At 43.1% G+C, this 11,164-nt stretch overlaps 1 pseudogene; it reads left to right on the forward strand.

Annotated features, from left to right (window-relative positions):
* Positions 1 to 8,426, forward strand: part of LOC128343894 (zinc finger protein 850-like) — a 31,889-nt pseudogene extending 23,463 nt beyond the window's left edge.
* Positions 8,427 to 11,164: the final 2,738 nt, after the last annotated feature.

Here is an 11,164-nt window from a genome sequence, read left to right on the forward strand (position 1 = left end):
TTAAACAACTGAATCGAGCCATAAAAATTTTCCTATATTTAGGCACAGTTAGGAAATATGAAGAGTTAGAGGATAACCTTATGTCCTGTGCTTCACCCCATTCCAGGGGCGAGCAGCCATATTCTGGCCCTGCAAAGGTTTCTTGATCGTCTATGTCCAACAATATCTCCTTTATCTGTCTTCTCACTTTCAGATAATCATGTTTACATCCGTGTAGTCCGGACAGCCCTATGAGATTAATTTTAGAGTTGTCCCTTCTGCCATGAACTAAGAAATGAATCCTTCATCATTAAGGCTAAAAAACTATTAGGAGCTATGTTATGTTGTAATTTGATCCAGATATTCAAGGAGAGATTGCAGGCCCTGGTAACTATTGAGGGAAACCCTATTTCTATCCTTAAGGCGGCGTTTTTAACACATCTGGGCAAACTCAAAATACACCTCAAAAATTTCGACTGGACTCTTTCCATACTTTTGTCCATACCTAAATACCAGACTTGAATACCATATAGTAACTTAGGGATTACTTTAGCCCTATAAACAATGAGGGCCGGGGGAATGTAATTCCCTCCTTTTGTGAAATAAAACTGCACTGTACTATCTAAAAAGAGACTGCATTTTGAAGGGCACGAGCCCTATGTTTAGCCCAGCTAAGAGACACCTGAAATACAATTCCCAAATAGTTAAACTCTTTTACTTGTTCGATTATACGGTTATCCATTGACCGTATAAATCTTTTATTACCTCCGCAGAATCCTAAAACCTTTGTTTTTCCATAACTTATAGACAACGTCTCAAGGAAGGAATATTTCTTTGTTTGTCTTCTATGGAGTTGTAGCTGCCTGACCATGCTCCACCTTCATGTTTAATCCTTCATGTCTGCCTAGGAGGCCGCCTTATATGGTCCACCTAGCTCAGTGTTCCCTACACAGAGTGGCAGCGGGTTCTCCAAGGTTACAGGCAGGAGTCTGCTCAGCCTGATCTTGGAGATCCCAGGGAAGGAACTTGGAACCTTCAGATGCTCTTTCCAGAGCAGCCCCCTCCCCTAAGGGGAATATCTTGCAGTGCTCACACATGTCATCTCCCATTTGAATTCAAACCAGGGCAAGCCCTGCTTAGCAAAGGGGACCATTCACGCGTGCTGTTTGGGAGGGTGTGTTTGGTGCAGGGTTCTAACAGCACCCGCTGCAATCAACAACAACAAATATTTATATATCGCTTTTCAACAAAAGTTTCCTAAGTGGTTTACATAGAGAAATAATAAATAAAGAAGAGTGATCCCTGTCCCCAAAGGGCTCACAGTCTAAAAGAAACATAGGTTAGACACCAGCAACAGTCACTGGAGGGACTGTGCTGCGGGTGGATAGGGCCAGTTATTCTCCCCCTGCTAAATAAAGAGAATCACCATGTTAAAAAGGGGCCTCTCTGCCCAGTTAGCAGGGGCCCACCCACCACACTGTGCTGTTTCCTGCACGTCAGTGCTGGCTCCCGGACTGACCCACCAAATCTCACACATCCTGCAAAGCCCACTGGAAGATATACAGCAGCTGGCTCACAATGGAAGCGCACACAAAGCTAGCAGGCAAGGGTGGGAGGAGCAGAAGCATCCAGATCGCCCCTCCGAGAGGAATGCAAGGAGGAGAAGGGAAGGAAGGCACGGTGGGCGACAAAGAACAGGGTGACTTACTCACCAGAAGGGACACAAGCTTCCCAGTGCATTATGGGCAGAGTCAACTCTGAGGCAAGTCCTGGGCTTGTGCCTTTGCCCTGGTCTTGGACATTTGTCTGGTGCCCACATCAAGGTTGGTGCCAGGTGAAATTCCCAGCAGAGTGACAGTGCTGAGTATTTTATTGAGTGGTTTATGAAGAAATTCCCATCCTGGTTCTGGCCTTTAAAAAGGCCCCAAGACAATCTCCAAATATGGAATCAACTCTACCTTGAATGGGATCGAGATCAGAAGTCACTGATTCTTGGATTTGGTGGGACCAATTTTGGGTAGCCAGGTCACCTTAAGTGGCGCAGCGGGGAAATGCTTGACTAACAAGCAGAAGGTTGCCGGTTCAAATGCCCGCTTGTATGTTTCCCAGACTATGGGAAAACACCTATATCAGGCAGCAGCGATATAGGAAGATGCTGAAAGGCATCATCTCACACTGCGTGGGAGGAGGCAGTGGTAAACCCGTCCTGTATTCTACCGAAAGAAAACTACAGGGCTCTGTGGGCGTCAGGAGTCGAAATCAACTTGATGGCACACTTTACCATTAGTGCTTCCCAACCCATTATTATTATTATTATTTATTTATTTATTTATTTATTTATTCATTTATTTATTTCTTGTTTACACAGTCAAACAGGTGTTATTGACTGGTTTGTTTTATCCAGACATCGAGTCCTTCCCAAGGACCTGGGATGCCAGAATTTTATTGTCAGTTGTTATAGATATCGTCGCAGAATATAGGCTGTTCCCAGTAAAGCTGCTTTTTGTAATTGGCTGATGGTGATTTCTGTGGCCCCTATGGTGTTGAGGTGCTCTTCAAGGTCTTTTGGAACTGCACCCAGGGTGCCAATTACCACTGGGATTATTTTGGTCTTTTTCTGCCACAGCCTTTCAATTTCAATTTGTAGATCTTTGTATTTGGTGATTTCTTCTATTTCTTTTTCTTCTATTCTGCTATCCCCTGGTATTGCTATGTCGATTATTTTGACTTGTTTTTCTTTCTTCTCGACTACAGTTATATCTGGTGTATTGTGTGGCAGATGTTTGTCTGTTTGTAGTCAGAAGTCCCATAATATTTTTTCATCTTCATTTTCTACCACTTTTTCAATTTTATGGTCCCACCAATTTTTGGCTACAGGTAGCTTGTATTTTTTGCAGATGTTCCAGTGTATTATCCCTGCTACCTTGTCATGACTTTGTTTGTAGTCAGTCTGTGCAATCTTTTTACAACAGCTGATTAGGTGGTCCACTGTTTCATCTGCTTCTTTACAAAGGCAGCACTTGCTGTTTGTTGTTGACTTTTCTTCTTTTGCTCTTATTGCATTTGTTCTTAGTGCCTGTTCTTGTGCAGCCAGTATTAACCCATCTGTTTCTTTCTTCAAGTTGCCATTCTTAAGCCATTGCCAGGTCTTGGTGATGTCTGATTTTCCACTTATATTGTGCAAATATTGACCATGCAGGGGCTTATTTCTCCATTTTTCTGCTTGGTTCTTGACTTGTTCTTTCTTGTAGGCCTGCTTTCTTTCATTGGTGTTGAATAGTTTCATGTTATTGACCATTTTAAGTGCATCTTCTTCACTGTCCTTGATATATTCTTCAAGGCCTCTTTTCTCCTCCTCCTACTGTTTGATGGACTTGCAGCATTCCTCTTCCACCTGAGCTGCGAGAGAGGTATAGCCTATCTACATCACTGCGGGGGTGTAGAGCATGATTGATGGTCATGATTTTCCTGGTCTTACGATCCAGCGTCTCTAGCTCAGCCTGGGTCCAGTCTATTATTCCTGCAATGTATCTGATAACAGGTATAGCCCAGGTGTTTATGGCTTGTATGGTGTTCCCGCCATTGAGTTTGGACTTGAGGATTTTTCTAACTCTCCTGATGTATTCACTTCCATTTTTTCTTTTAACTTCAGTGTGTGCGATGTTATCAGCCTGGAGAATGCCCAAGTATTTGTAATGTTCTTTCTCTTCCAGGTTCTTGATCTTGCTTCCATTGGGCAGTTCCATTCCTTCTGTTTTTCTTATTTTCCCTCTGTTCATTATTAATGCAGCACACTTGTCTAGTCCAAACTCCATTGCTATATCGCTACTGAATATACGGACAGTGCTTAGCAGTGATTTCGATTCGATTTCTGACTGGGACTTTCCATACAACTTCAGATCGTCCATGTACAGCAGATGGTTGATTTTACTTGATGTTTTAGATGTTTGGTATCCAAGGGCTGTTTTGTTTAGTATTTGTGAAAGTGGGGTCATGGCGATTACAAACAACAGAGGGGATAGTGAGTCCCCATGGAAAATGCCTCTTCTAATGCTAACCTGTCCAAGTGTCTCGCCATTGATTGTTAACTGTGTACTCCGCATGCTCATTGCTTTTTTTATAAATATCTGAATGTTTTTGCTGACCGGTTATAGTAATATTATTATTATTATTATTATTATTATTATTATTATTATTATTATATCCCGCTTTTCCTCCAAAGAGCCCAGAGCGGTGTACTACATACTTGAGTTTCTCTTTCACTACAACTCTGTGATGTAGGTTAGGCTGAGAGAGAAGTGACTGGCCCAGAGTCACCCAGCTAGTTTCATGGCTGAATGGGGATTTGAACGGGTCTCCCCAGTCCTAGTCCAGCAAACCTATTTTTATAAAGACACTACCCACCCATTCACATATGATTCTTTATTTCCTCTTCTATCTTCCTCCAGTCGCGCAGACACAAATAGTGTGGGTGGGAGCCCTCATGCCACATAAGCTCTCCCCATAATGCACCAGGAATGACACATCCCTTCTGCTGTATAAGGGTGAAAATAAAACTGGGACCAAAGCAAGGAATACAAAACAGTAACTCAATAGCACATAGTGCTGTCTTTTCACATTTTGGAGTTCATTCGGTTTGTGCTTTGGCAAGTAGATATTTGTTCCAATTATGTAAACAAAAGCAGCTCCAAGCAGCTATCCATCCCATTCAGAGTATACTTGATTTAATATTTGGAGGTTGTCTTGGGGCCCTTTTGAAGGCCAAAAACAGGATGGGGATTTCCTAATAAATCAGTAAAATATTCAACACTCCCTCCCCTGGGAATTTCGCCTGGCACCAACCTTGAAGTCATGCTGGCACCAGATGAAGACTCCCCTATAAGCCGAGGCCCCCTTACCAGGAAGTGGAACAGCTGCTTTTTAATTGCTGTTTTGGAGTTCCTGCTAAATATTATAAATATTCTCAAATCTGTGATGTTATGAGGTTTGTGATGCTTTGTGCTTTCTTTCTTTTTTAAGAATAGATTGTGTGAATTGCAAAGAGGAAACTTGATATGGGAAAGGTTTTACCCTGAATGCATACCTGACTAAGCATCAAAGCACTCACACAGGAAAAAAAACAATTTAAATTCTTGGAGGATTAAAAAAACAGTTTCCACTCAAGAAGCCTACATGAGGAAACATCACAAAGCCCACTTGGGGGGAAAACTCGTTAAATGTTTGGACTGTGGAAAGAGTTTCACTAGGAATTACCTGACTGTACATCTAAGAACCCACACAGGAGAGAAGCCATATAAATGCATGGAGTGTGGGAAAAGCTTCAGACGGAGAAGTCAACTTATTTCACATCAAACAACTCACACAGGAGAGAAGCCATTTAATTGCTCTGAGTGTGGAAAGAACTTCAGTTGGAACACAGGCCTTACTAGACATGTAAGAATTCACACAGGAGAAAAACCATATAAATGCATGGAGTGTGGAAAGAGCTTCAACACTAGTGGTAATCTGAACTCTCATCTAAGATCCCACACAGGAGAGAAAGCATTTAAATGTGTGGAGTGTGGAAAGAGCTTCACTCACAGTAACAACCTTACTGAACATCAAAGAACCCACACAAGGGAGAAACCATTTAAATGTGTGGAGTGTGCAAAGAGCTTCAGTCGGAGCAATACGCTTACTAGACATCTAAGGATCCACACAGGAGAGAAACCATTTAAATGTCTGGACTGTGGAAAGAGCTTCACTTTCAATAGCAACCTCAATGCACACAAAATGATCCACACGGGAGAGAAGCCATTTAAATGTTTGGAGTGTGGGAAAAGTTTCTGTCACAGCAAATCCCTTTCATCCCATCTAAAATCCCACAGAGGAGAGAAACCATTTAAATGTCTGGAGTGTGGAAAGAGCTTCACTCAGAGTAGCAGCCTGAGTAATCATCACAAAATTCATACAGGAGAGAAGCCATGTAAATGCATGGAGTGTGGGAAAAGCTTCCATCAGAGCGGTTCCCTTAATTTACATAAAAGAACCCACACAGGAGAGAGACCCTATAAATGCATGGAGTGTGGGAAGAGCTTCATACAGAGCAGTGGCCTTATTTCACATCAAAGAACACACACAGGACAGAAACCTTTTGAGTGCTTGGAGTGTGGAAAAAGCTTTACTAATAGTAGCTGCCTGAGTAGACATCAGAAAATCCATACAGGAGAGAAACTATTTACATGCTTGGAGTGCGGAAAAAGTTTCATCCGGAGTAGTCACCTTACTTCACATGAAAGAACCCACACAGGAGAGAAGCCATATAAATGCATGGAGTGTGGGAAGAGCTTCAGACATAGATATACCCTTACATTACATCAAAGAATCCACACAGGAGACAGGCCATATAAATGCATGGAGTGTGGGAAGAGCTTCATCCAGAGCAGTGGCCTTATTTCACATCAAAGAACACACACAGGACAGAAACCTTTTGAGTGCCTGGAGTGTGGAAAGAGTTTCAATCAGAAGACACGCCTGGCTACACATCGAAAAACACACTCGTGGGAGGGGCGGAACCACCAAAATGCTTAAACTGTTGCAAGACCTTCTGTAATAATAAAAGTCTTGGTGTCCATCAGGCAAGCCAGTGAGGGTAGGGAACATTTAAATGCTTGGATCATGTTAACAGCATCAGTCAGAGCAGTGCCCTTATTTCCCATCAAAAAAAACTCAGGGAGGAGAATACATATTATCCTGGCATGGTAGTGGCAGTACAGTTAGGGTGTCTAGTTAAGAACCTCCATCATTCTATTGTAGACCCTGAACAATCTACTCTATAAAACACAAATCATCTGCTTGTATGTCGTGACACTTTTCACATGTCAGTCAGGTGACAAGCACCACTACCTCCCCATATTTGGTCCAGACCCATTGGAAAATGGCTTTAAAATAGCAGTTTAAATATCAACCCTTAAGGCGAGCCTCTCTCTTCTGTTGGCAACTCTTCTTTGCCCTCAAATAACCTACTTTATATCTTCCCTCATCCATTAAATCTGCTTTTCATAGTTCAAGTCTATTTTTAAGTACCTGCCTTCGTGGTCCCTCGCCCTCCAAAAAAACCCTTTCCCCCGACCCACAGGCTTTCACACTGATTTTGAAATGCCTGTTTTACATGTCTAATCAAGTGAGGGCACCCATCCTACACTTTGTACATTTGCAGCTTTTGAATTTGGGGCAACATGGGCAGACTGACTCCTGGGCTCTGTCTCACCCCACCCGCCTCGGTGTTGAGGGGTGGGTGCTGGTCACCACCTGATCCTCCTCTTTCCCCATACCTGCTGGGATCCTTGACCCCACTGCTGCCACCTTGACCAAACCTGCCAGCACACGCACATTTGGGGTGGGGCTTGTGTGTCAGGCTGGCCAGCAACCCTTTCCTGTAGCATTCACACAGTGCTCCAGAAGTCCCACTTGGCACATCACTCACCCACCCTGCCATGTTCTTCATGGTTACGGTAGTGTTCCTCTGAAGAGGCAAACACAATAACTGTGATGGTGGGTGTCTCCATGATCAGGAGTGTGGGGCACCCCTCTTCAGACAAATGCCATTGTAAGCATGGAGAATGTGGGGAGGGTGTGTGTGTGACACAATAGGGTGGGAGTTGCAGACCCATTTCCGATGCTGTACAATGTATTTTATTACAAAATCTGATTAGGAGTACTGTCTTTAATTGAACTACCATATTGGGATTTAAGCAGATTTAGCCATGCTGCCAATCATGCAGATGATTTATAAAGAATATAACATTTTCTAGGCAGTCGATAGATTCATATACCCCATCGAAAGTTAGTAAGCCAAGAACTAGAGATTCCTAGGGAGCACACGCATGTTTCAGGTGTATGAACCTCTCAACTTCCATTTTCTGACACCCTGCTCTACTGAGATTTGTAGCCAAGATCTGAAGTTGGCTTGACAGATCTCAGTAGAGAGTTGGTCACTGGGGTGGGAAACCAGAAGTTGCTGGGTTCACACATTACGCCTGAAAGGAGAGAGTCATCTCTGGGGACTTCTGGTTCCTCCAAGTCTTGAGTTTGTAAGTTCTTAATGGGCACAAATGTGAACCTGTGAATAGATTCAAAAATAACACAGGCGTATGTAATAGGCTACAAGAGGGAAATGTGATGGGAAAGGAACAGGAAAACAAGCAACTTTAACAACCGATTTGTATGCAAAGTTACCTAATTTTGTTTATAATGACTCAGTGTAGTGGACAGTGAGAAGACAGGTTTTACTTTGTCTTTTCTGATATCTTGTTTCTGGTGGAAATGCTCTAGAATGAAGTATTTTAAGAACTTCCATAGAAATCATCTCTGGCTTCTGTGTTTTTTAAAATGTTTGTGATATATCTACCCTATTTTTTGACATTTTCCATTGTGTCTAAAATAAAGATTTATAAAATTAAAAGTGATCATGAGTTGATGTCATATGTATTTAAAATAGGTCTTTTTCCTCCCAGGAAAGGGCTTGACTGAAGCATTAATGAGAATTAAGATCATCAAACCACAGTCATCAAATTTCTTAGGCCAGTAGGATCCAACTGGATCTCTTTGTCACCTGATCACTGGTGATTAACATATGCTATATTGCAACATTAATTTGTTTGGATGCCAAATCCTTAATTCCACTACAGAAAGATTCCAGGATAAATAGATAGGATATGCTCTATACTAAAGGAACAACATTTAGTTACATGCCTTTCTTGTCCATTATAGCACAATCAAAAACAGACAGAGAATACACAAGCATCACAATTACCCATCTTTTCTAAAGTTCTTACAACTGCAGGACTGAGGGCTGGGGCAGCCTTTGTTATGTCTGTTTCCTAAAGGAGAGACTCCTGCTGACCAGAGTGCTATTGCTCCCAAACACATGGTTGGGCCCAGTGCAGGTATGTGTCTTAGGTTGTCTAGACATGGGGTGACTCCAGGGTGGCTATTCCAGTGGTGGTGTGGAACAGACGAAGATGCGGCATTGATGGTAGGTCAGCAGGCCATTTACAGGGGAAGAGAAACTAGAAACTTAATGGCTGTTTGGCCTGCCAGCTCTTTGACTTTGGGGAGCAGTGCAAGCACTCACAGATCTTCATTTTGCTACTTTGTAATGCCAGGTCGGTCCAAAATAAATCTGAGATCATTCATGACTGGATTGTGGATGAAGAAGCCAACCTGGCATGCATTATGGAGACTGGTTGGGAGAGGCTAGTGGTCTGGTCTGGTCCCAGCTTCTCCTGGTGGGATATTCAGTGGTGGAGCAAGTGAGAGGATGTGGGCGGGGGTTTGACTGTGGGCTACAAGAATAGCATCTCACTTACCAGAATCCCTGTCAGGGAATTGGCCTAGATTGTGTGTACTATAGCAGAAATCTGGGCTACTAGGCCCCTTCTTTTAAGTGGCAGTGAACCAAAGCTACTGTTTAGACTGAACTAGTGATTTTTTGAATGTGTGACGAGAAGAGGCCTTGGGAGAACAATTAAATTTCTGTATTCTGAAGAATGGACATGCATAGTTGGGATCAAAATGTATCTTGCCTAAAGCAACCGTGTTTGGTTGCTCTAGGGGTGAAGATGCTCATTTTACAAGAACCCATGTATAACCAGATATTAACATAAAGATAAGAATGAGTATATAATCTATAATCACCAATTTGTGGGGTCTTCACTCATCCCCTGTGTGTGTTAGGTGAAGGCCTGGCCATGATTCTCATTGACTAATCAAGTGCTTTAAATCTGATGGAGTGGGTGTTGGCCTCAACCTAAAAAGAACCTAGAGTGGAGTGTTTCCTCTACAGTGCCTAAGGACCAAGGGTAGACTGGGACTTCTGATGGTGTACCAATCACCCCACTGCCCAACAGAGTTGATGGACCTGGTTGCAGAGTTGGCGCTGGAGTCACTTAGACTGTTGGTAATGACTTCAATGTTCACTCTGGGACTGAGTTGTCCTGCCCAGGAGTTCATAGCGGCCATGATGGCTATGGGCCTATCGCAATTGGTTTCTGGACCAACACATGATACTGGTCACACACTCAAGTTGGTCCTTTGCTCTGACCAGGGTGGTATTCTGTGGGTGGGGAACACTTATTTCCCCATTATCATGGATGGAGCGCCATCTGGTTGAGGTAGGAATTGCAGCTGCGACCCATCTCTCAGGTGTGGAGGACTAATTAGGCTGGTCTGCCTGAGAAGGTTATTGGATCTGATAGGACTCCAAGAAGCCTTGGAAGGGTTTCAAGTTCACTCTGGTGCAAACATAGAATAATAAACTCACTAGAATAGTTCACACAATTGCTCCTCTGCAGCCTATGGTTTATCACTGGCTACTTCTAAATACCAGTCGCAGGGAACGAACAGCAGGAGAGAGGGCATGCCTTCAGCTCTTGCATGTAGGCTTCCCAGGGCCACAAGAACAGCCCTGCTGGATCGGGCCCACGTCCCATCTAGTCCAGCATCCTGTTTCACACAGTGGCCCACTAGATGCCACTGGAAGCCCACAAGCACATTTGAAGATCTATGCTCTGGCAATACAGATGACAAAGAAGCAGTTGTTTGTTGCCCGCGTTGCTTCCACGAATTAATGTCCAGTGGAGTTGTCTAGGGTTGTGAGAGGGCCCTCTGAAAAGTTCCAAATTTGAATTCGAGGGGAAGACCTTGAATTTTAATTTGGAACCTTTGATCACCCTCTGTGATATTTTAAATGACTTTTTGTGTGGATAAAATATTCAGACAAATCTGGATTCCACATTTATTGCAGAATCTACAGCGGAGATGTTCCACAACTTCTCTTATGGGATTGGATCTGGTCACTTTCAGTTTTGGACTCCTGAGGTTATGGACAAGCTCCTTCAGACTGTACATCCTACCACCTGTTCTCATGACCCTTGCCCAGCTTGGCTTATTTCATCTGCCATTAGTACTATCAGAGAGGGTCTGGCGCGTATTTATTTATTTATTTATTTATTTAAAGTATTTATACCCCACCCCCAGGGGCGTAGCAAGGCTGGAGTGGGCCCAGAGACAAGATTTTAAAATGGCCCCCCTCTCACTGAAGCTCAGCTCATGAAGCAAATAAATCTTAAATAAGGCTGAATAGTGGTAACAAAAAGCATAGTAAAATTTATATCTATATCATCTATATGTGTGTGTGTATAAC

The sequence above is a fragment of the Hemicordylus capensis genome, chromosome 2, assembly GCF_027244095.1.
Source record: "Hemicordylus capensis ecotype Gifberg chromosome 2, rHemCap1.1.pri, whole genome shotgun sequence".
In the NCBI taxonomy this organism is placed as follows: Eukaryota; Metazoa; Chordata; class Lepidosauria; order Squamata; family Cordylidae; genus Hemicordylus; species Hemicordylus capensis.